General features: G+C 41.1%; 1 protein-coding gene and 1 long non-coding RNA gene across 3 annotated transcripts in view; one reads left to right on the top strand and one right to left on the bottom strand.

Moving 5' to 3' along the window:
* The window catches only part of LOC111250387 (uncharacterized), a 47,082-nt gene extending 29,269 nt beyond the window's left edge, over positions 1–17,813 (bottom strand). The window contains exons 1-3 of one of the 2 annotated variants that reach the window (XM_086986885.1): positions 12,930–17,813; positions 10,920–10,980; positions 9,936–10,098 (exon numbers count right to left, since the gene is read on the bottom strand). The gene's annotated coding sequence lies outside the window, so the exon portion shown is untranslated. Of the gene's footprint in view, positions 1–9,935; positions 10,099–10,919; positions 10,981–12,929 lie in introns of those variants that run through there. The other variant, XM_086986881.1, reaches the window with a different exon arrangement.
* LOC147756133 (uncharacterized) overlaps positions 1–26,064 on the top strand; it is a 47,272-nt gene extending 21,208 nt beyond the window's left edge. The window contains exon 2 of the long non-coding RNA XR_015326293.1: positions 24,203–26,064. This is a non-coding gene — a long non-coding RNA (uncharacterized LOC147756133). The remainder of the gene's footprint in view (positions 1–24,202) is intronic.
* Positions 26,065–26,650: the final 586 nt, after the last annotated feature.

The following is a 26,650-nucleotide window of genomic DNA, read 5'->3' as shown; positions in this document are numbered from 1 at the left end:
TTATCGATAAAGCTATACAGCTAGCAATGAAACTAAGTAGGTGCATAGTAAACGGTTACAGAGGCGCAAGAGATTACCAAAGGGTTAGGTCATTATGCCGCAAATCATATACGCTGTTACATACCTGCATAATCATTTGTTTTTTTTTTGCATTAAATCGAGTTTCATCAACTTTGTGCCCTATATGCTCAATTTTTGTCACATCAAAAAAGTACCGGCTTGTTCTACATATCGGTAGCCTCACAATTGCCAATGGAATCATTGGCAGACAAAGTTCTGCTTGATCGGTCACAAATTTGCTAGGTTCAACGTTCATTCTGTAGCACGATGAACAAAAGCGACTGTTTGCTATAATTTTCTTTATTACTTGCTTGAGACTGGCGACATCATGACGGAGGGTGCTCACAGGCAACGGATAAACGATATACAGGGTAGAATAAGAGCTCTTTGATAGTTATAAAAAGTCTCTTGACAAATATTCCGTAACAAATACTACACAGATAAACTTTAACTAGGGCGTCTAGTGCGCGGAAAAATTAACGCTACAAAGCGCGTTTTGAAATGCATAAAAAGACTAGACATAATGCCTTTAGGACTCACACATCAGATGGTAGAAACCAAGAGCAGTTAATCTTATTGTATTACAGTGATCGACTCAATTTAAGCGCTTCGACGTTCCATCTGTGAGCGCGGGCTTCAGTATGGCGGGTAAACTCATAGCATTTCTCCTAGATTCGCAATCACCACGCTATATGCGTCAGCATTTAGGAGGCCGACATCTTTCGAAGCTCTCGAGCGGACACTAAGGTGTCTGCCAACAGATTGACTAGACAATTAACGGTCGATACACAGACCTGTTGCTCAAAATTGCGTCTTTTGCAAGTGGAGCCTGCGTATGCTTAAACGCAGAAATAACTATTGCTATTATGAGGCTATGTTAGTGTACGATCTTTCAAAAATGAGTTAACTTCATATACGCGCTGGTGCATAATCCAAATGATAAATTTTTCCGCTTGTACGAGATTAACTATCAACATTGTTGACAGTCTCAGAGCACGTAGGTAGGGCTTATTCATGAAAACTCATTCTAAAAACCCCGAATTTTCGTGCTAGTGATCGGTATGTATATATAATAGACTAGCTCAACTTTATCGTTGGGTGGCAAGAACGAAAGTGTCTTGCAGCAGTTTGTAAAAACAGGCCCATGGGAGACCTGTTGTCCTGCCGTATATCCCGTTCTCACGGTAGTATTTGCAGTGATTTCCGTTTTTTCTCTTGTCAATAGGGTCCAGGTTTATTTTGTTCCAGCAACGAATCCGATCCCCAGATACGTTGTCAACTAATAAAAGACCCATTTCGGCGACATTCTTCGCAAGCTTGCGCACCTTGTAAACGCACGACTGTCTAGACCGTTCTGGCCATCAGACGACAGTTCTCGATGCGCTTAAATGACCCTAATAATAGTTTGAAGACACCTAGGTCTCAGCAGTACGGGTTGTACTTTTTTTGACTGGAACGGTAAAGGGCGCCGTGCTCATGTAAGACACGCGTATTTTCAATGTTTCCGTTGCATATTGGTAGTTAGTGCGTCACGAGGTCGGCATCGTTGTAGAGGTTTGTGCTGATCAACCTTGTGGGCTCACAAGTGGTTCGAGCTGTACTTTTATCGTTGAGTCGGATAACGTCGCACTGGCGTAGTTTGCTCAACACGTCCCAGGTTAACCTTGCCGTTATTCAGATGCCTTCCAAGAACACTTTCTTCACACCTAGCTCATCTAACAAAAACAGCTTGCCGCTCACTGGACGTTTCCTCAACTTTTCTGTAATGTTTTTCCAGTAAACAAAAACAAGGGAAATGTGGTCGATTAGGTAGAAGACTTTACTTACCACGTTCCCCTGCGCCGGTTATGAGGAGACGGACGGGCTCTTCACAGGCGCTCGCTTTGCGTTTATATAGGGCCTTCACTTATATGTGAAAGTTTAAATATTTTATCCGCGCCAATATATGTAGATATATACACATGTGTAGCTAGGCCCGCCTTCCGAACTCTTATGCGACTAATTAAGACTAGAAGCAATCTTCACCTATAGGAATAACATCCAGTTGTTTAAGTCGTTGTATTTTAGCAATTGGTATGGCAGCGTACGCGTCGACTGTGACCGATATGAGTCTGTCCGCTTCACCATTAGTGAGCATTTTAAATGTGCCTTTACAATAAGTGCATATATTGAAAGGGAAAAACAGCCAATATTACAGTGAAATAGCAATTGTAGGTAAAAATGTTAGAAAAACCAAGATGAAATTGTATAGTTCATAATTTTCTAAAAGGTCTACGTTCATCGACTGATTGTCAGAGATATACTACTTCGTCAGGCAAATCTGTTATTTCAGGATAGTTAGAACAAATCAGCAGCCTATGAGCACATTAGAAGAAACTGGTTTGGCCTCATGCAGGGGCTCATTGCTAGGTGACAATATCAGGCAGCCTTTGTAGACGGCTTTCGCGTGCCGTTTCCTGTTTATCAGCCGCTCGTTCGGCGAATGAACTCTCCGTCCCTTTCCAGCTTCCAGTCATCTTTTAACCGCGGATAGTGAAAGCAACAGGACTTTCCAGCATGGCGCTCCTGTGAGGCCAAAACCGCTCTACTGAGCCGCAACTGTATTTTGGCACTTGGTTAAAATTAGCGTCTAGCCATTGTCATCTAACATATTTTGAGCCCCTGTCGAATTACTGTTGTTTATGTTTGGCAGATAGTGTCTGTACATGTTGAATTAAGCTGCAATTTTAAACATAAATTGTTCCCTGAGGAGGAACTCGGTAGGTTTAGAATATCATATGAATGCTTTTTCAGTCATTTGAGGCTGAATCGATTCCCAATAGTGCACAAGCGATGATTTGAACAGACAGAATGAACAATGCGCTTTCTATAAGTATCGGGAATAGTTTACATCAACAGCATCTACATGCTCATGATACAGGTAACATTTGCAGCTTGTCGACAATATACCAAAAAACCTAGCTGTTGTACTGACCAACAGTTTTCCTTCACAGAAATTCAAGTCGTAAATAGACTAGCTTTCTACTCACTATTAGCTCCGACGGCATTTCTAGCATCGTTCGTCAGGCGATGACAAGCAGTAATGTATACCCTCTCGTCTGGGAATCCAGTAGCAGTAATAGCTTGTTGTTAATTTCAGTCAGTTGACATTACTGGACCACTTTTCGAAACAGGTAATACTTGACTACTATAGATTTCGAGCGAAAAAATCCTATATACTCTTCATAGTAGAACGTGCATATGTTAAAAAATATCAGACCTCGCTTAGCGCAACGTAGTCAGATGACGACCCACAGCAGATCACAGTCCAGTTAGCTTGAATTACATTGCGCGTATCGTACAAAGCAGTGACAATCGCAAGCTTCCCGATCAACGTCTGCTTCTACATCGAAATCAGCAGGCTTTGGGTCCTGAAGGGAAAACGTGACACCATGCGTGGGTGGGGCCGGATTTTGGTAAATCAAGCTTACGCAAACAGTCGAATCGGTTGATTTCGTTATTTTGCCATTTGCTTGTCTGCGCAGAGTTCTTGACCTGTTCTCCGCAGCGGTCGCCGTTTCTGGCCGGCTTGGTGATGATTCCAGAAGTCTATTTTATTTAGCTCTCAGCTATGTTGGGTCTGGCAAATTAGTAGGCTACCTATGGCGCTACGCTTTTTCTTCCCTACCGTCGGTAACGGGCTACGTGTTTAAACGTTTCAAGTTATTACGGCCTATATTACCATTGGGCATCGCTTTACATGGCTAGTTCTAAGTTTAGTGGGCGAGGAATTTAGCACTGCAACGTCACGGTCTTGGTGTCGGACACTGACGTGTCTGCTGAAGTATTAGCCGTGCAGCCCAGCAAGCCCTCGAGCCATTCCAGACATCACCTATTCCCAGATAAACAAGATGTGTCACCGACGGTGGTGACAATCCATCATGACTTTTTGAGTTAGCTAGTCTTTGAATGGTTCTAGCAATCAGACGGCTGTCATGTTAAGACATTGTTGTACGTCAAAGTATCTAATGGACAACTTTGCAATGCGCTGATGTTACCAAAATTCTCGCTAGTTGTTGCATTCGAGCCATACGGGAGAGAAGGCGATCTCCGGCGTCCGGGTAATTGCGTCATGGATAAGACAGTTTATGATGGGTACGTTTTTTTTGTGCGAGGCAGTGGTACAAAGGCTTACTATACAGTCAACCTTTAAGGCATAGGACAGCAAGAAAAATAATGCAAAAATATTCCAAATGGCTCGAAAAATTTATTTATTAAGTTTTTTTTGGCTTTAATGAGTACTAGGTCTGCGAACGCTATGCACGCTTCCGGCTAATCTCCGGCTAATAGTGTGAAAACACCCATTTTTGAGTTATGTTTTAAAAACTCAGCGTGTTTCCCCGCGATTCTACAATACATATGTTTACGGCAATTCATAGTTCCCCCTTTTCAATAAATCTAGTACGATGCATAGATATAATTTATTGCACTCGTTTAAGTTATTTTATTGACCCCTAAAAAGTATTGCTGATTTCATTCTATTACAATCCAAAGTACGGTTTCTGTGCATTAAGTCTGGCTATATATATATATATATATATATATATATATATATATATATATATATGTATGCGGATAATATACGTAAAATAATGAGTAGTAGTATCTAAGTAACTGCGATTACTTGCTGGAGAAATTTTCATAGTACGATAAGTTTACCGTTCAGTGAGACGAATTCTGTTTAATAGAATATCGTTTGCTTAATGATCCATTGTGTTAAGTATAGAACGATAGCAGAATTAAACGATCGCAAATACGCCCTATTAGGTGAAAAAATTGCACTGGAGTACACAATTTGACAGGGGGTATATTCTATACGTGGTCCATCGAATTTGGTAACGATTCTTCTACGAATTCATTCGGACCTGCCCTTGGAACAAACGCAACAAGAACCTGAGCGTTTCCCTCCATGCTGATTGGTCATCGAGTTGCCGTAATAAGCTATGCCTCCAAGCTTCGACAATGATAGATAGCTACTGTTTGTGATAACGGTAACATAGGTTATAAAACTGTAGTACTGAGATGGAATAAGTTACTAGTAAGCTAGGGATTTTAGATTCTTTTGCTATAAAGAAAATAATTAATTTTGTGTTATAAAGCTATTTTTTTCCCGTTGTTTTTTGCTAGTCGAATGACCCCTTTATCATCGCAATCTTTGTACGATTCATCCACATCCACCCTTCATATGCAAATGTCTAATACCCTTTTACATAAAAACTAAGGTCGTCTTACCTAGTTGCAGCTTACGAATTGCAGCTACGCAATATATCTTTGACTAAAAATTTACAGAAATCTGACGACAGCGTAGCGATGATTCTTATTCTTCTTCTTCTTCTTCAAGCTCTTGGCATTGGGTCTTTTCAAATTGAAATTAAGTGCGGTTTATTGCTTTCCACACAGATCATAGGAGGCCGCATCATAAGAATAAGAATATTGCTTATTTGCAATGCAGGCAGGTCTGCTTTACATTTGCGGGTCGTACCTATCCGATCCGGGTCAGTGGATCCGGTCGTGTTTGTTATTTGCATTGTTTTTGCAGCCTGAACGAGTTATCCGGCCAACTACCGTTGATCGAGAAAGAAAACCGGGACGACATTTAGAAAAGACAATGGACGTGAAAATGATAATAGCGACTGTTAGGAAAAATAGAGGCGACAGCAGGAATAATCGCATTTTCTAAAGAGAGGAGCTTTAAAGAATTGCAGGCGACGCGAAAGACTGTTGCGTGATGAATCAGTAGATAATAGTAAAGAAAAGAGCGATAATTGTATTACAGATGAAGGGATTGATCCTTATTAGATTAAATGCTTCAAGTTTTACGTCCGTAACCGTCGCTAGGCATTAATCAGACGGTTGACTGGCCTCCTTGCATAAACCTTGTATGATAGCATAAACCCGAAGGACGTAAGGTCAATGCACCTCGCATCTACTTATATATTGCTTAAACTTTACGTTTGTTTGCTTGTTTAACCTGAACCGATTCTTCTTTTGTGATCAACTCTGTGAAGGTTTTTGGCGGTTCGGTAAGATACCGTCTGAAACGTTTGAGATTCTTAATTGGATTACTAAGAAAATAGTAATCCAATTGCGTAGTTGCTTCTTTCGATCCCTAGGAGCTAAGTTGGTCGTCTTTTGTCATGCCTATCCTTTTCAGTCTTTTTTATTTTTTGCAAAAAGCATAGAGGAAGTTGTAGGGGGGTAAGACAAGATATGTATGTATATATTTTGATGGCTTTATTTTTCTTTTTTTTTTTTATATGGGTAAAATGGAAATCAAATTTCTACATAGTAGTCTATGTAGAATGGGTCGTTTTTAATACTAATCGAAAGCTCCCGTCAAGCAAGGTCTAAATAAATGAAAAAATCTCTTTTTTTTTAGGTTGAAAATTCCCATTGGAAGCCTTGGCGGGCGAAAGCTTAATATGGTCCTTTATATAAGGGATTTCGGGATTGATAGATTTTCACGAGCCGAGTGAAAATGCAAGCCAGCTCCTTATACCTAGAATCGATATCTTTGAGTGAACACTTCAAAGACCCAACTAATTATATCAGCTTGGTTATGTAAGAAAATGCGTTTCAGTAATTATTTTGGCAAATATTTAAAATGTTAGTTGGAAAGTTAAAGTGGTAAAGTTGACCTTTATCAAAAAGGAAAGAACCTATAACGTCAAGAAATATATAAATTCAATGTCTAACAAAGTATAAACAATCTTCAAGTAATTAGAATTACAATTAATATGCGGATCGAGACATATCAGGTGTTTAAGTCTTCGTTTAATATAGTACGTATCTAATTATTTAGTGCTTAAAGAAAATCATAAAAAGAAAAACATACTTAAGCCATAGTGACGGCTTGGGAATCAATATGCTAAACAAAACATCTATATATATATATATATAATTTAGTAGAATCTATAGTTACTTATTATAAAGTAACTTTCAAGATTTGGTAACATCACAGAAAGGGAATCAATGGATCAGCGGACTCTATCAAAGGCATATAGAACAGAAATCGACCTTAGCCAATACTAAAAAAAATCTCTCATATGGTGAATATATTAGAGCAGGCAAATAATATCGTTGCAACAGGGCAACGGGTGAAGTAGATCTTATACTTTATGTTATGTTGGTTAATAAACCATATGAATTAAGTCAACGACAAAACAACTGTCGAGCGACGCCCATGACTCCGTCTAGTGTATCTCTAATGTTCATTGGCAGACGAGTTGAACCATTATGCTGATATAATATTCATCATTTGTTGAGAACTTGATAAGCGAACTTATATTCTATCTAGCAGAACCCTGTTGAGATGCGACTGATGGGATCTACATCGGGTCCCCGTGATGGTGTTTGCCTGTCAAACTAGAAAGCACATGATAGCCTAGGTTGAAAGCCTATCGTCGTTACACGTCTGTGCATACACTGTGCTGGAAGCCAACCGCCTGAAGCAGTCCTTAACGGCAGTACCGGCCGTCAAACTTGAAACATTACTACTTTAGAACTCAAAAACCCTTCTCGCTCATTTTACTGAAATCGATCCTAAAAATTACTGAGCCGTCGACATCTGTTGATTTTTTTCTAAGACTTGAGGAGGGCTGGGGTACTTTCCTGCCCTACTGTGCCATCGAAGATTTTTGTCGGATGCTAAAAAATCTATGGGCCATCTTTGCTTGTAGATATCTCTATAATTAGATGAGAGAGTGCGAAGAGGTTGGGTTAGAGGTCAAATTAAGTGATCGACAATTTCGTCCGTGGCTTAGGGTAGAGAGTCATTTATGGCAATATGTTCATTGGATCAATTGTAAAATTCAACTTTGGCACCTGAGCAGCAATGTACGAAACTTGGTTACGTTAAGGCTCTTTTCACGTATAGATTATGCAGTCGTTCGACGCCCTCGGCTTGCTATGAATAGCAGTTTTTATCAAGCAGCCTCCATATTTTTAACGACTACATCAGTGAATCAATGGCTGACCAAAGCGTCATGATAATGTACATTATGAGCCGAACTAATTAGAATGTTATGGACTAGGACGCCGACCCTTACAGTGCGTTGTCATCCAAAAATTAACCTTTGGCAAGGAAGATCATTGGCCTATAGATTACGTTTGTATCATCATCTTTTGCGTTACTATTACAAACGATAGTCCTTCCTTCTTTAGAGATCTCGTAAACCTGTATTTCATACGGTTCACCGGTCAACGAAAGTAGTAATACGACAAAACTAATAAAAAGCAAATCTAAAAATATATGCCATATGCGGCCCACCTGTGGTCTGCCAATTAACCTATTCAATTCGGCAATCGTCCAACTGCAAGAAGTAGAGCAGGTCACAAACAGGGAGGCGGGCAAACCTCTGCCTGCTAGTTTATTGAGCAGATAATGTGATGGGGCAAACTGTTAATGCTGTTGATGGTGCTTTAGCTACAGTGTTCGTGTTGCAGAGCCAGCAGTGTCATGTCGCCAGCGGCTCAGTAAGGATAGACGAGACGTTGCGGGGCGACGCCACACAGATAGCACTAATAGCATCAGCAGTACCCGCGAAAGCAGTGGGGTAGAAGGGGGATTAGCACTCCAATCGGCGCCATTTTGATTACTGCCGTTGTGTTATTCAGCACCAGCAGTTCCTGCTATCCATACCCATAGTATCCCGCCTTTGCCTTTTACCAGCGTTAATTCGGAGCGGCATGGTAAGAAATGTATGTAAACGAAACAAAGCTAGCGGCAGCAAATGGCGCGATGCATTCCCTGTGGTAACCATGACGACATTAGGGAAAATGTTACACTAGCGCAGCGTTCATATGAAAATGGTGCAGGTATAAACGTCCTTTTTTCTCTCCAGCACCCCTCAAATCGCTCGTACTAAACCCCCGACTTGAAATGAAACGTCTTTTTCGGTAGCACTGATGACGGCCGCGATGGCGCTGCAACGAGGAGGTCGGCAGAGCCAGTGGCAGTAATGGCTGGTTGATTACTGTGAATAAATCGGGTTCCAATCAAATATACACTGCAAACGGGTACACCTGTATGAATCGAGCTCAAAGTACTACGCCAAATAGCATCCCAAAAAACTATTTAGCATACGCTATGTAACCTAAGCCATCAACTGCCGAATAGAACCTTCTACACCTCTAGATGCCTTCTACACCCTAAAGTAGTAGGCACCTTTGTAGTGCTCTACCGTCGAAAAGCAGGGGCGCTAGAATTCGAAAACCTCATCAGCGAAATAAACATCAAGTGGGAGGCAGAGAAGCGGACTGGCTGGTTGGCTGACGGACTTACCAGCCGTTGTTGCGGCTGGCAGCGACGGTAGTGGACAACGCCAGCGCGGCGCCAGGTTGCCAAACGCCGAAAGAAACGACAGCGTCGCTACCGCCTTCGTCAATATTGCTGGTACTGCCATTATAGTCATGGCAATCGTTGCCACTGACGTTATAGAGAGGCCAGAACAACCGACTAGCTGGACACCGATAACGCAGAAAAACTAGAACGACGTCTCCCCAGGCGACGATTAGAAAAGGCCCTCATTTTCTATTCAGCGGCCCGACAGCAGATGCCGACAGATGTCAAATGTCCTTCAGTTTAACAGAACCCACCGGCCAGGGAGGGCTGCCTCTTGTATGGCAAACACGTCTTTAGCGTCATCAACAACAATAACAACATCTGACGCTTGAATGGATCCTACGATTGGAATAGCGAAAATTCTATTTCCATTTGTTAGTCGCTACCACAATTCTTATCAATAAATATAGTGAGTAAACTCAATCTGCTTGCCGTGCATGCAAATGATGTTCTAGCATACTACTTAGTGATGGGTAAGCGTGAAATTACTTGCCAAAATTCAATTTGATCGTGGTAACACATGCCCAGTCGGCCGACCAACTGTAAAATAGACCACACGTAACAGGAGGCGCATCCCGCTGGCTAGTCTTCTATGAGTAGCTGTTGCAGAACATCTCCCCTTTTTGTCTGCCAAAAGTACAGATGTGACCTCGTTACTGAAATAAATAAATAAACATATAAGATTAACATGTCAGGCAGCCTTTGCTCAATAATTTAGGAATTATGTGAGCATGTTTAAAAATTTTGTTGTTGGTGTTGTTGAATGGTAATTGAATTTGGTTCGAGGACTGGGGGGTACGTGTTCACTATAGAGCTAGTATCTTCACCTAAGTAAAACCGCTATTTAGTTAGCTCCATATATATATGAAATGCAACCGTCACACAATGGCGTTTAAAAAAAAAGCATATAGATAGCCCGTGTCAATTGTAATATGGTAGAAAGAACATTGAAATGTGTTGGCGAAGGTTCACCTGCTAACTCTATTACCGATCTAAGTATATATATACGATGTATATTATCATAACAGTGCCTTTCAATCAAACATATAAAGCGAAAAGAGCATGGCTTACAATTCATAGTAATTTCAGATGGTTCTAGACCGTCCTCGCTATTTCAGCTAGGGTAGTCAAGATAAAGTGACTGACGCGCATATAGTCACCGTATGATTTACGTCTCTATTTTTTCTACCAATTAATTTGCTATTAGATGGTGGTTCAATATTAAACTTTGTCCTTTTTCAAATGGGGACCCCTATCTTCAGCAACTGGTTCGGAAACACCTCTGTCATGCCATATTATGACAAAAAGACCAAACCATTGGAACTCGTATGATGAATCCTTTTAAGACAGCTTCAAAGCTGTTTAATCGTCGTTTACTTACACTAAAAACAAGTGACCCGAACAAAAGGTTCAATATTGCAAAGGTTAGTGGTGGGCTCTACAGGGCCCTTGTAGAAACTTGTTGTAAAGCACTCACTATTATTAACGGCGTTTGACGGCATACTATTACAGAATCGCTCAGCGGGCTCCTTGCGTGCCTAGGAAAAAGGGGAAACGGCGGCGTCAACTTCAGTGTATAAACATTTGTTTATATTACACATACCGGCAGTCGTAAAGTTGTGAATTTATCAATGAGTGTATGCAGAGATAGGCTATTATCCGCATAGGGGACCGGCGCCTGACAATGTTAATGATGATTAAGGATGTTTTGTGAGCCCATTTTGAAGAAAATAACAAGGGTACAGTTTATTAGACAAGAGTGACACCGAAAATTGTTACGGTTACGCACACTTTGCATTGTATGTGTATCGTCTACAATAAGAACGCAGTGCTACGATGCAATATGAATCCAAGAGGTACAGATCAAACATATACCCCATCGCACAGCGCAGCACGAAGCATCCGGTAGACTATGTGTTCATATAGGCAGATAGTAAGCCGACTCAAATCTATCTATTAGAATACCGCTAGTTTTTTTAGACTGTGTCGCTGAGTGAGGTACAGGCTGGCAGATACAAGTGTCGCGTGAATATACGTCCGTATCAGGTATGAATCAGCTCGCTCACTTCGCACTATCCGCGTCTAACACAGATTTATTACATAAACAAGCGACATCTTTCTCAAGTTACTCGCGGACTGCTTTACGACCGTTCGTCAGCTAATTTCAAACAAACGTTAATTTGCCGCTGTATTTCCGTAGCTCTGGCGGACAAATTGACTTGATTTAGAAGGCAGTTGCTTGTCCTCAACCAGAATTCATCTTCCAGTTCGTCCATAGAAACTATATTATAGAGAGCTGGAATTAACATAGTCGGAACGGCATTGTACAACAGCTCTCTCTCTCCCTCTCTCTAGCCTCTCTACTACAAAGCGCTGCTAAGCTGTTAAATGTCACTCTAGGAAGTGGCCTAACTGACCTGGCAGAAGTGGCAGAAGTGGCAGACCTAACTGACCTGCTATTAGGCATCAACTCCTAGACCTCGAAGTCTCGTAAGCCACTATATTTGTCCTAGTTGAAACATAACATCTTTCCAAAAGATGGTGGCCACCCGCAAGTCGTTGCTCTGTATCGCACTTACCTAGGCGATTTGGCTGTGTGGCCGCCCCCATGCGTGCCGCGTCACAATAAAACGACTGTTCTCTTTTCCCGTAAATCTTAATGCAACGAACAATATAGTATTTTCCTATAGGAAAAACTTTCCTTTCTATCGGGGAAAAATATGTTTGAATGCGTGTCGTTTTTCTTAACTTGTGAATTAGAACAAAGGCTTTTAGAAAAATTTGTCTCGTGGTGCAACGACTGCTCATCAATAGAATATCTCCATTGTCAGGGTCAACTGTTTTTATCTTTGAAGTTTATTTTTGGTGTAACCCCGTATTCGATGGTGGTCTAATGTCTGTCAAGTCCGTCTATAACAAAGACCGTGTAAAAGCTTAAGGCTCGTCCAGATTGCTTCAATCGGTTAATAAGTGTGACTATGGTGACTGACTGATAAGACAAGCCACCAGTCCTGAATGCTACGAGGGATCGTCTGAACCTCCCTGTTTAATTATTTACGTATATTACTTATTTGAGCAGCGCTCTACGTGACCAGGTAGACCTTTTGTCGTCTTCAAATATTAGCACCAATATAATTATTATGTCAACTACACTAAGAAGCCAGCAATATCTTGATGCCACAATATCTTTTTGCTCATATGTGGCTTATTTACTTTGGTAATGCTAACAATAATTTACCTGTTAACAGATCCAATGGCTCTTTTTATCTTTCCGTTTGTAAACAACTAATATTATTAAATATTCTAATCTTGATTATCACATAAAGCCTTACGTTTCATTCGACTCTGCTCTAATCTACGTATCTAGGTATTGTACGAGACCATCTAGGTATTGTTTCAGGTTCAAGTGCTCCTTAAAACACTTCATTGGAGTACACACGGTTTAATGATTTAAATTATATTCATAATTTTGAGTAGAAGTCCTTACCTTCAGCTGCGGGGTAGCAGTTCGAGACCTCAACAATAAAAAAGGCTAGGCGAAAGACAATGTCCAGATTATTCTGAAATTGTCTTCTGCGTTAGGTCTACTGGTCGTAACGGAGCATCTGCTCAAGCGCTGTTTAGGAGGTGCTTCAGATGCGATTCAAATGGACGTGTGTTACCTCACATCCAGCTCAATTTTAGCTTCGTAATTATCGATTAATAGCTTCATAAGTGTGCTGAAATCCGTTCAGTCCTCCAGATCACAGCGATCGAAGTCGTAGGAGTTCATACCCGTTTTAACGTTGGGCCACTGCCGCGTTCCTCCCGACTCGATTCTTGACGAGTCAATCAGAGCAACTGACTGACTGGCAGGCAGGCAGGCAGATATGCAGACGTCCAGCCGTAAGCTTTCAGTCATAAGCCGCGCCAGATGTCTGATGTGTTTGCGCCGTCGACCTCTTCGAACGAACCAGTCAACAACTCGTCCACGCGGGTCCTCCCACCGCAGCAGCGACCAGTTTTGTTCCCATTATACGTATCCTCTGAAGGTGCCATGGTGCAGTAATGCCCGCTGTTGTTAGTTGGCTGAAATTAACGACAACCGTACACGTATGCAGGGCTTCTCGTCGCTCCCTTCAGCGTCCGCGCCGTCAGGGTTTCGGTCGTCCATGTGCTTGGTACGGGAGCAGACGAACAGACAGATAGACAAGGAAGCCGACCCAACAGATGGACGGCGATAACGGTAACACTGACAATCGGTAAGTCAACTGCAGTTGTCATTGCTGTCGCTGTTATTATTATTATTATTATAGAAATTGGCGCCGCATGGTGCACAACTGAGTCTTTCTTATACCCTTATAGTCTTCGCACCATGGGTCTCTTTCATTATTATGTGCGTTTTGCTTCCTTACGCACCGCGACGATCCTTCGATCAATTGAGTCTGAGGAACAGAGCTGCGATGCCGTCGCTACCGCTGCTAATGGTTCTCGCAAATGCAGCCTAGCAGCTTAAGCCCGTTGACGCATGGGCATACGGCAGCAGTTGTGTACGCTTCTCGCGCGATAGATCCGTTTTCCTTGCCACGTGTAGAGGCAGCCCTTTCTATTATACAATAAAATACTAGAATAGCATCAAGAGTCCCATATGTATGTTTGTATGTAAATACACATGTATGTGAGCCTCGGTAATGGCTCCTGAGTGTTCAGTGACGATTCACTGCAAATGGAAAGCATCAACCGATAGAAGCACGTCGTCTACGACGGTCATTAGCATGTATTTACCAGGAGTGTAGCACACACAACTATACAAACTCCTATCTACGACATCTTCTACAATTTCTGCTTTGCCGCTTTTGTTGAACTTTGAAAATGGGACAGCATCATATAGATTAGGCTTAGTTAATTAGATTTTTGTTTGAAATTCTTGAGAACCTAATTTGGCTTAGCTTGATGTGCAGCCTTAGCAGGCTAACTTAAACGGTTTTGGCCGGTACGAATGCGTACACAGCCGTGTACGCCTTGAAATATGACTACAAGCCAATGGACAAGATGGATAGCCATAAAAAAAATCGATGAATTTTCAAGGAATCAATGACGGTTCATACTCGGCCAGGTAGACACGCTAAGATACGCATGGCCATTTGTTAAAGTCACAGAGCGTTAGTTTACAACTGCATTGTTCTTGAAATTCTATTACATTATTCGCTAACTGTATCTTAGCGGGTGTCAGCATCAGACCTACTTGGTGGCAATTGATGAGAAATCTCAGATCGGGACCGAGTGTTTGTGTTTCGCTTACGATAAAAACGTACTCAGTGTTGTTTACCATGCTGTTCGTCTTTGAAGAGCATAGACTTCGCTTCTTGAACAGCTTTTGATGCATTGCCAAGCCCGACATGAAGTACGTTTAAACGTTCTATAGTGCTCCTAAGAACCGGAAAACGTATATAGGCTTCCCGATTTCCCTAGTCACCGAAATTCGGCAAAGTGCACTGTTTATGCTAAGCTTATTTATTTAGTTCGAATTATTCTAGTAATTATGTTGTTTTTTCACGCAAGAAATGGTACTTTGATTCGTACATGATTATTGTGGTAACCATTTGAAACACTTAAGGTCGCTCCATTTTCTTCATACCGCCTGGTTCCATGCGGTGCCCTTTCTGCATGCCCTTTCTGTAAAATACCCAAAGAACGGTTTGCTAGCACTTGGGACCCTTCCCACCAATAGCATTCGTAATATCAGGTATAGTAGTCCTTGAACACGGCTGCAAACGCATTAGTTTGGCTAGTCGGCCTTTCTACCTAATGGCTGACGACAATTATTTCTATTCGCCACATTAGGCGTGGTGCGTCTAACGAGACTCAGAAACAAGCTTAGCATAGCGCCTCTCTGGGAGTTGACAATATGAAAATGGGAATATTTCGCGGTGCCGCCATGCACAGGCCTGGATTTTCTTGTACATATGCAACTCGAACCCTTCCGGAGTTCGGCCGTTGGGTAAAGCATCAACGAAAAAATCATTTATGTCAGATTCTGTGTCTACCTTTTGTCTGGCCTGCAATATTTTTCTATGGTGCCCACCCAGATTAATTATGATTATTGATCTCGGTCTCTACCTCAAGTGAGGCAGCGGTCAACTAGTTGGTGCTTGCGTCCGACTCATTATCACTCCATTCTCTGCACGAAGAGCGAATTGTTGGTCCACCACGGATAGATGTTCAGCCCGTGTGTGTGTATGCGGGTATGGTGGCGGCAAATAATGACCTTCTCGGGATAATGTAGCCTCGCGTAATCCCAATGGGACCGGATTAAAGCCACTGTGTTATTACGTACATCTATGATGTGGATACAAAGTAGCATTATAAGTGTGCCGCTTTGAAGGTATTTCAGACCGTGAAGAGCTGCAAAGCCCAGGTTAGATAAGAGTTTCCTTTGTCAGTCTTTCTAGATTGTTACAACGTTACACATTATGCGTTCCTACTGAGTGATTCTCCTGAAACTGTGGAGCGCTGTTTAAAGGTTTTAAGGGGATTTATTAATCCTGTCTGCCAACATAGACGCAAACTCTGGAAGGACAAGTTCTTTGTGGCAATAGGGCACCGGCTCATACGATGCTACTTATATTTCGTCCTTTGTAGAAACCCTGACGTCCGTGTTGCCCCGGTCCCCGTATTTACGGGATATACTTTTTTTTTTTGTAAGCTATTATTACTCTTCCTCAATAGAAAAGCTGAGTCTAAGACCGTAACTGTGTTGATTGTTGCTTCCGATTGTATGGACTTCTAAATCATCCTGCACCAGCTATACCGAATTTTGCCTTTTGTACGTCCACGAAAGCTTGCCAATCGTTCTTCTGGGCTCAGATTGCCATGTCACAAATAGGCACGTAGTACATGCTTCCAGTATGAGCTACGTGCTGGTCCGGTCCGCCTTCCAGAACTAATTGAATGTGCATATGCATCAGATGCACGGAGCAGTGTAATAGGTACTATGCTTGCTTCTCAATGTCCGTATGTTACTTCGCATGAAACCATGGCACCTTAACCATCACAAAAATATATCGTTTTTGGTCTTCTCAGAACTGTTGCAAGATATGTATGTACAAAATATTATTATATGATGCTTATGTTATCTAGATATAGAAGATGAATAAATTTTACCGAATTGTCCTTATACGATTAGGCCGGACTACTAATGTCGGGTAGATGAGAGACAATTTCATCTTAGCTGGAACTTCTTTTGTAAAACGAAGCATTAGCAAGTTCCTGTCAGACTAAGGCCCAGTCTGCGTTTGTCTGGTAAGTTGGGAATAATAATTTTCATGAAGCATGAATAGAAACAGGCGGAAGAGGCTTAAGTTGATTTGTTTAGCCGCAACCGCATCTGATGTTATAGGGGACGAGTAGGGAGGATAGACTTTCCAAGAAGACGTTGTTCTGCTATGGTCATGTATCTTCGACTAAAACTTCAAACGATGTTGGACCTTTTCCTTCCGGATAGGTTTTTTAAATTTTTAAAAAACACACGCTATCATTAAACCACAGTTCCAGTCGGTATAGATTTATTCGCTCTGCATTTCGAAACCAAGTAGTAGCGAAGATGCCTTCAATGCAAAATATTGACTTAAGAAGTTCCACCCCTAAAGAGTATTTTTCAAATGTGAGGATTTTGCATCACTTGAAATAACATATTCTAAGCCAAAGATTGTTTATTTATCTTCGATCCTCAAAGTATCAGTAAACCTTATTCATAGGGGAAAATTTTGTTTGGTCGTATATCTTCATTGAATCTAGTTCACATCTCGGTCAATGTGGCTTTAGAAATGAACAGTACTTAGCCTCTATGTATATTGAAGCGTCATTTTTCTTGCCGTCTGTGTTATACTGTGTCAATTCGTAGGTCATCCTTTGCAGAAGACCAAGGACCTTTTTCAAGATAAAATATACTTGGAACTACAGTTTACTTAACAGACCGGAGTCTCGAACGTAACCGTTTCGTTGACAACAACGAGGCTTTCAATCGATTTGCAACACTTGAAGAGGAAGAGGCCTACTATTACGTAAAAATATGGCTGATATCTTTTTAACTACTATAGCCGACGGCAGAGGGCGAAGTTATACACTTAAAATCTGACTTAAGGTGTTTTTTGTAAAATTCCGTCTGAGAACGGCAACAAGCAGCACCAAAAGTTATTAGAACTTTTATATTGCAGTGATCTATCGTTGGTGGTATTATTTGACAGTTACGGTTACATAGGTAATTTCATTGCGATGATGTAAAACGAAGGCTAACGATAATACCAGACGCGAACTCACATACGCTTAGTGAGGCTTGAGCACGAGCTATTTATCACATGCGACGGATGATGGGCGACTTCGTGGCGCTTCGACTGGCCTAATTGCCATATCGACATTTTCGCTATTCTGCGGAAAAAAAAGCGTCTTTCATAGCACGATCAGTAGCGATAGAAAGAAAAAAATTGTTGACGAGTCCGTCACTAGCGTGAATCGACACAATGGCTGGCTAGCGGTCTCTCTCTGTCTACTGCCGTTCCACCGACGTGTTCTTTCGATCAATTATAGTAATAAACCAAGGATCTCTCGTAAATTACGAAGGTGCGCTTATTGGTGTTATACAAATAACGAGCACTGAAGCATGAAATGAGCCATAGTGATTGGCCATTGTGTGCCTACAAACGCCACTCTAGCTATAAGCTATAATACATATAAATATGTAAAGTGCCTAGAAGGATCTGTTTGGCGGATGTTCCGCTTCACAAGAGCTTTATGTTGACTTCAATAGGCACCAACCTACAGAAATAAAGAAAGACAACTAATTAGAACATCTGACGCGTTGTAAAATGAAACACTTATCTTAGACGGAATGGTGTAACTGAAGGCGACGTATGTATTCAACTGATTCCTATGTGCCGACGTACGCATCCGTAGGTTATACGAATGTATAAATGGTTATACGACAATAAGAATGAAAGCTAAAAGACTTTCCAACTATGCGGGAAACCAACCAGGTCGGAAAACTATTTTTTCTTGTACATTGTGAGTGCCCCCATGCCGTTTCTGCATTGAACGCTGAACTTTGTAAGCTTCTCTCAACAGCTATGTACATACGACTTTCATTACCATAGCTAGTCTCGATATGCCTTGTTTGAGAAAGTCAAGGGAAATGGACGCCTTACCATCTATCGAGCTCTTTAGTGCATGGATATGATCGGAACTTAGATCACGACTTTTGCACTTAAGAGAAATGAAGCTGAAGTCATTATTTGCTTCTTCTTTTTGATTCAGGCCATACTTCAGGCAAGGCGAAGAGGTCATGTGTCATCGCCGAACGCCTCACATCCATCCAGCACCATCGTTTGTTTCCTTTTTGGGCAATATCTCGTAAACAAGAATGTCACTGATATCCTCTGCGAACATTAACGGCAGCTTACGGCTGAATCTGTTCGGCACTGTCATCGGAATCGCTCGTTTTTTTTGGCTGACATGATTCGCTTATCTGGTGAAATGCATGGACTGACTCATGTTTTGCCGACGGTAGCAGTTCAAGTTGTGCACCACATATGGTTCTATGCGTCCTGGACTCAGATCGAGAGAAATTTTTTGCTTTTTCATTACAATTTTCAGGAAGGATCCCGCATCGAGCCCGACAGTGTATTGTGTTTGCTATATGTTGTTGGAAGGCCTCAATGGTCACAGTAACCAGCATTCTCGCCTTCAAGCAATAGACAGAGCGTCATTGTGCGTTTTAAACTTATTATTTTCGGATGGTAGTCACATAGCCTACGGTAGTTAAATCCTTTGTGTGAGTATTTACGAAATTCCGTCTGCTAATGTTACTTTGAAATGAAAATCTAACTATTCAAAGTTTTCAATGATTTAAATAGCCGATACAAATATTCGTCGCTTGCTTTATTTTTTCTATTTATGATTTTACTGTTACGCCTCGAAAGCACGAAATGTACTGGCTCACATGCTGAGCTCTCGGGACTGTTCCTTTACTGAGAAGAACGGCCATTTCGGTATTACCTATGGGTGACTCGAGGTTGTAGCGTAATTCTAGAGCATCCAAGTCGAGGCTAGATGTGAGAGACAACATATACAGTATCCGAACCTTTATGCGAAGCCCTAGTTTTTATCAAGTGACACCAAACCTGTCCTTTTCTTAACATGACCTTTTGCCCGGTTTAATAAGGCTCAATGGTTGCCGCCTGTACTGTTCGTTGTACTAAATAGTAGCATGTATCAACAACGAAAATAACGTACTTAAGTAACTAAAAGTGAGAAATTCCCCAATCGCATCTGGGATAATGTACCATAGACTGATTACATATAAAGAATAACTGTGAACTAGTTCCAACGCTATTATATACTCAATAGAATTCGTAGATGTTTGAATCTTGTGTGTCCCTTTCATGTTCCGTCTTTTCAACTCGGTCCTAGGATGTATGGCGCATCCAAATTTTTCGGTAGCGTTCTTCTTCTGGTAAAACAAGATCACTGTCTATAGTAGGTTCCATACACTATGCACTGAAATGACATGGGCCAGTTATGGCAACGGGCAAGTATAGCAGTTCGCGATAAAAGCGTACGCTGTTTTTCGTTCGCAAAGCCTAATATAACTACAAGTGCTGTACATTCACAGAAGAGAGTTACAAAATTATTATTATTATTATTAATTATCTACAGGGCGTTTTAACAGGGGTGCGTTTTAAGTCTGGACTGTGCTCAAAAACTCCTGTGATGAATCTTTGACATAGGATTGATGATGTAATGAAATCTGGAGCCTCCTAAGTGATGTATGTACGTACAATTTGTAATCGTCTTCGTACGTTTTTTCTATGCAACTGGGCTTTTATTTGACAAGGGCGCACCATGGGAATAAAGTGCAATTTTACCGCAAACGAATTCGAAGACGAGGGAGTACCCAGTAGTAATTTTACTCGTTACGAACGATATTAAATTCGAGAAAAACATGGCGAATATGGGTATGTCAAGTAGTGCATTACTGGACAGTGCTTGCCACAACCCTTGGATATATGCATTTTTAAATAATAATGACTTCTACCACGTCCCATGCCATAAATGTAGACTTCGGATCGCTGGATAAACGCCTATCGGGGACGATCAGCGCTACGAATGATATTTAACATTGTTATGTTCACTTATAGCATCCTCCGCGGTCCTCCTTCGGTTGGTGACCATTTCCAGCCAGATTATTACGTCAAATGCACGCTTTTAGGCCAGCGACAGTTTTATGTCCGTCGATGACGAGTCCAAGGGCATGCTATTCCCATTTCATATTGTAAAGAGATGTGGAAGTGTCCCAGTAATCGATGAGCTCGACTGTTTTTACTATAATGCCGACTAGCTGTACAGGAATTCCAAATGAACGTATGATTGGGTTATATGTGGCGGGCTGGGAAGGTGGGAAAATGAACGATATGAATCTCTCTTAACGGAAATGTCTTTGGCGAAATTCACGGCGCTGTTTTTTTTACACTGCGCCGTATGTTCCGCTGGACAACGCGTTAAGAGCTAGCCAGATACACCGACGCGCCTGGAAACTCTTTCTCTCTGTACTAAAATTATATATACTAACAATTCTACCTACTTTAAACACATGATCGCAATTTTATTTAGACGGTAATAAAGGTTTACGGCTCCGAACGATGACGAATAATTGATAGTGCTAACGATACCTACCAAAAAGGTAACTGTCGTTAGCATTGTCAATCATTTGTAGTCTGTGATGATTTTTAAGAAATGCAATTTTATTTGGCAAAGAACGAGCACTTATCAGTGTATTGTCTCAAACTGGTGTTTAACACAATTTTAGCTTACTTTATCTTATTAGTAATTCAATTAAGTGCCAGCTAGCTAATTAACATCTTGGAGCAATTACTTGGAGCAACTAATTAGCAAAACTGTGGCTATTTCGTTCATGAAAATTCCAAATGGGATATAATCTATGCCCGCATGTGATTTAAGCGGTTCATAGCTATCTGTGTGTCAAGTCTTTGATAAACAAGATTGTTCCAGCGAGTGGGTAATCTAACCCATTTTGTCTACGAACATACCTAAAACATGGCTTTACACTAAGGCGGTTGCTCGCAGTTTACAACAATGGAGCTTTTGCATATGAACTCTACGCCATAGCCAGCTACTGGGGATGTTCCGAGGTCAGATAGTCGGCAGTCACGTGTCGCCTGAGCCGCTAGGTTCAATTGCTTGCTGGTTTAATAAGGTGGTAACTAGGCCTCCTTGTTTCACTGAAGCAAGTCCTTTAGATGCTGCTTGTAGAGGTTCTACCTATTCGCATAAATAACCGACCTATGTTGGAAAATCTGCGAGACTACCTAGCTGTATCGCTGCTTTTTGACATTTTTAAGGCCTTTATATCGAGACTGACGCGAGGTGGTATATTTGCCTCGCCGCTGACTCCGAGCGTTCTAATGCCACATTAAAGCACGATTAAATTAAAGAGAAATGGATTTTTTTCACGAAGGCCAGTCGACAATAGGTTTCTAATTTGGATAATAAGACATCTACGACCCGTCCTTAATTTTGCCTGACATTTTAGATATGAATGTCGCATTTAAAATTAGTTCGATAGGTCATTTTCTAAGTCCTTCTATGTATTGTCCTGTTCTGTAGAGTCGAATAATTAGAATCACCTACTGATGAAAACGTAGATGATATGGTTAAGTATAACGACTATTACCACCATACGTAGATTCCAGAACAGCCTCACCTAGATCATTATCCAGCACTTAGAAGATCTGTAATTATGTAAGATCACATCTAATTGAGCTACGTCTATAGGGGACCACTGGTATCCTAAAAATATTCATAGAGCGGTATTTTACAATGAGCCAGTAGTTAATATTTGATAGCCGTCTAGAGTTGTTGTCCCTTCATACTTTGCAGTACTTGTGGCAAGGATGATTAGCTAACTGCACAATTTCAAGGTCAGTGCAGAACTCTTCGAGGTCATTTCCATACATAACGAAAAGCACAACTTCCATTGCCGAATTCTATAGGACCCTATATTTATTATTATATTATATGCAAAATAAGCTTCCGATTATCGTTCTTCCTCAGCCAAGTATGCCGAAGCCAGCTAGATTGTTGATTAATGGCTTTTCATTAACACCGTCGACTGCTTTCCCCATCCACATTTTAAAAATACACTACTTTTCCGTTGCTTGCGTCGTATTTGCCGTATTTCACCTCATCCTGAATGCATATTGGTTTAACCTTTCTCCTTCTAGAAGTAAAGTTACCTTAGGGCTTTCTCCAGCAGCCTGTTAAGGACAGAAGGAACTGCTACTGATCGAAGGTTGTTAAGCGTTAAGTGTCCATCGTTTTTGCTGGCACTAGTTGTTTTTTGCCCTTTCACAATGCGTTGTCGAAAACAGCCGGCTCAATACAGGGTTTGCACAGGTATTGAAAAAGGCAAGCAAAGAGGTTATCGTTTTTGCTCGTTCGGCTCGGTATCCCATCGTCGCCTTTTACTAAACAATTGTTCAGCTTGGATGGATGGACTTCAGTCATTGCTACAAGTTCGTAAGCAGCATTAGTATGCACTTTCTGCAATGTTTCTGGTGGCACCAACAAGGTGTATTATATTACATTATTTTATTGATTGTTGAGTATTTACAGTTTTTTGTATCGTAAACTCTGATGTTTCAAGTTATTTTTTCTCTTTTTTGAGCTCGTAATCTTTTCCACATACAGAAGAAGACGTTTGCTTGGGTAATTTTCCCCAATCAACAGTTTAAGTTACTATTTTACTGCATGTATTTCTTATTTTCGAGATATTTTTTACTAAGGCTTAAAGCATATCCCTCAATATGCTCTGTTCCTCTTTGAGATATTTCGACTGGTAGTTATCAAATCATTTCCAGCCAGGTTGTTTTTCGTCTGTATCTTACGTGCACAGTCATCGAATAGAATCCACATTGAACTCGGTCCAATTGTGAGCACCAGATTTTTTTGGATTTCTATTATACCTTTGGTTTTTATTTCGGTTTTTGGTTTGTGCTTCTGTGCCACCATGACTGCTGCCCGCTTTGGTCTTTATTCTGCTATAACTTTCGGATGTCTAATTGCAGAAAACATAATCAGTCAGCGCATTATTTCCTAATCCCGTCATTTCTGGGTGCTACTTTTCGAATATTTGAATCGCTCTTGCATTAAGGCGCCCAGTAGCATTAGGTCGTTTTTTTTGTGATATTATTCTATATAATATATTTATTTGTAGTAAAACTCAGGCAGACCGAGGACCTATAGGCAGGACATATTACTCGTACTTTATCATCACTTAGTTTGACTAATGCTCGAAACCATTCGCAATGTTTGAATGGCTTACTTGTTTATTTTTTATATATATTTACTAATTTATCGTGGTACATTATTTACAGGTTTAACAACTGTTTGTATATGTACACAGTTGATTAATTACGCAGTTCTTTTCGTGAGGATAAGCAAACAATTTTTCAGTTTGGTTTTGATCGTGGCCATAGGACATAGACCATGGCCAAAAATAGTAGAAAAAAAAAAAGCCAACAATCTATGGTCGTCCCAGTGGCGGAGCTCAGTAATTTGTAATTATAGAGTAGAGCGTCTTACTATACGCTTTTTGAGAGACAATGGTATTAGTTTGTGTAGCTTAGGTGTGCCAACTGTGGCGTGTGACCAAGTGATAAAGAGCGTACAGCATTGCGGATAAGCTTTTTGTGGCCTTTCTCTTTCCAGCTTTTCTGTCATCGTGTCAGGACACTCAATACGCGCCTAGGACAACTTCTTTCGAATCGTGCGTCAACCTTTCGAAACACCGTAGTGGAGCATCGCTGCTGGATAGTCAATCTTAGCGCTGTAGGTTTCTGCAAGAAGTCTCCTGATATATACCATTGCATTGAATACGCTGCAATAAAATCAAATACACCGGAGAGAATCACTTCATTTTTGAAAGAACACTACCTTAGCAGCATATTTTAATTGGACCTTGAGGTTCCGCCGAGGCTGTCGCTCGTCCGAGAGATAAGCCTTTACCACGTAACCTAACGTGCAAAATGCCTGTCAGTTGGCATATGAAGTGCTCCCAAGTCCAGACTCAACTGACGTTGCAATTCTTCGTTTGTCAAGGCCCCCTAAAGATAATTGCCTTGGTTTGATTTTACTTGAAGCCCTCCTTGCCATGCCCAGGATGTATTTAATGTGTTGACAACACTACAATCCATGAAGAGGCCCGTAGGCAAAGCGTACCAGATGATCTGCCGGAAAACACGTGCTGCCCTGCGGGAAAAATATTTGGAACAACAGAAGAATATTTCTATAAAAGAAGCCGAGCGCTACCCGTACAAATGATACGGATCAATCGTGTCCCATTAGCCCATTAATTCTCATCGACTTAAATAACGGCCTCTGGGTAACCCTAGGGCTGGCACAGTACTGGGCCATTTTGTTCGACAAATGTCTTTGTCCCAGACTGCCTTCTCCTTACTGGTTCCTCGCCATTCCTGAAGGCAAAGACGACCAGAATCAAAGATTGCAAAAGCTATAAACTTCTTTCGTATCTGTCGAAAAGGAGACTAAACAAATTTTCGGATCGTGCAAGTATGAAAGCCAAGGAAAACCGCAGATTCAGGAGAAATCGTTTGACCGATATCTTACTTGCCAACGTCAAGCGAACTATCGGTATCCTTTGGCAATGTAAACATCCTAGTCGACTCCGCCTTCCTACAAACCTGCCTAACGTAATAAAAATTACTCTCCAGGAAAACAGGATGACAATCGATGGCAGGGCTTCGGAGCTGTCACCATTCTTTTAGGCTACAAGTGTGATCCAGGATGATAACTTGAGCTCTCTGTTTTTCTTAGTCCCGCTTAAAAATCTCCTTGACATAATACTCAGATCCACAATATGGTGATGGTTCCCATAGATGCTGACAACTTAATTATTTACGGAATCTTAGCTTAGTTTCCATGTGCTGCAAGCCTCAGCCAGCTTACATTCTGTCGCCTCCGAATCGAATCAGACTGTCAGCTCAATCGAAACCGAGGCAAAGAAATCAATAGGAAGTGGCAAAGCCGCCGCCTGTGAAGCACATCGTTAACATATGTTAACCAATTTCTAACAATAACCGCAGATATTTCCAGCCTATCAGGCGAAAATGCAGATACTCTTATTTATGTTTTTATTTTTTATTATATTTATGCAGACAATTATGTTTTTAGCTACTTGAAGACTTTTCGACCTCCAGGCTCCACCGATCGACAAATACGAGTTGAACATAGTCTCAAAGCACCTCACTGCGGATTATCCCAACGACTGAACTGGACGAAGGCTACGTTCCTTAGAAGAACCGTGGTATCGCACAGATTAACGCGAAACATCGTTTTCCATCTGTTAACGGCTGGGCCATCCTCCACCGAGAACCTCAGTCGCTGTTTCAATCTGCCATTAACTCCAGCACTTCAGGAGAGCTTAGCAAAGTTAGATTGAACAGTCGTAGAGATTTGAATTCTATCAAACGAAGACTATGGACCTGCAAAGGACTTGAACGGTCGACCGGACGTGTACTTCGACCATTTAATAAAATGTTGAGTGTTATCAAGTGTGTGTTTCGTATCTGTTTCGAAAACTCGAATTGCTTAACAAAGGTAGTGCGTCGTCTGACGGGAAGCTTCTACACACGTAGCTTTATCCATTTCAGTATTTACCAACAAGAAAGTGATCTCTATGTTAGGTACGGAAGTGTGCTACCATTCGAATTCATTATCCTCTTTTAGAATTTGATTCCGCAACTCGAATTTATCGATAGTAATACACAAGCACGTTTTTTCCGTTTCGCTTTTATTTGAGGGACGAAGTGTTTTAAAAGAAGAACACAATACGCTTATTTTACTGTTACTCATCGTAGCAGGACTAAAGTGTGTGATACGTGCAGTGACAAAATGGATACTTGTACAGTTTTACGTGCTGATGATGTTACTTAATCTGGGAAGTTGTAATCACGTAAAATGTTTCAATAATAAGTATCTTGGCTATGAATCCCCTTGTATAAATAACATCCTTATCAGGATACAGCGAATATTCCCGAGCGCAACAAACGCTTCTACAAAATTAAAAAAATATATACGTTTGTGTTATTCATTTGATGAGAAAGAAGGAGCTGTTTCCTCTCCTGAAGTGTTGGGACA

This window comes from Varroa destructor, unplaced genomic scaffold (assembly GCF_002443255.2).
Source record: "Varroa destructor unplaced genomic scaffold, Vdes_3.0 BEIS01000004.1, whole genome shotgun sequence".
Lineage (NCBI taxonomy): Eukaryota > Metazoa > Arthropoda > Arachnida > Mesostigmata > Varroidae > Varroa > Varroa destructor.
Note: the sequence above shows the minus strand (reverse complement) of the source record. Positions and strands in the feature narration are given on the sequence as shown.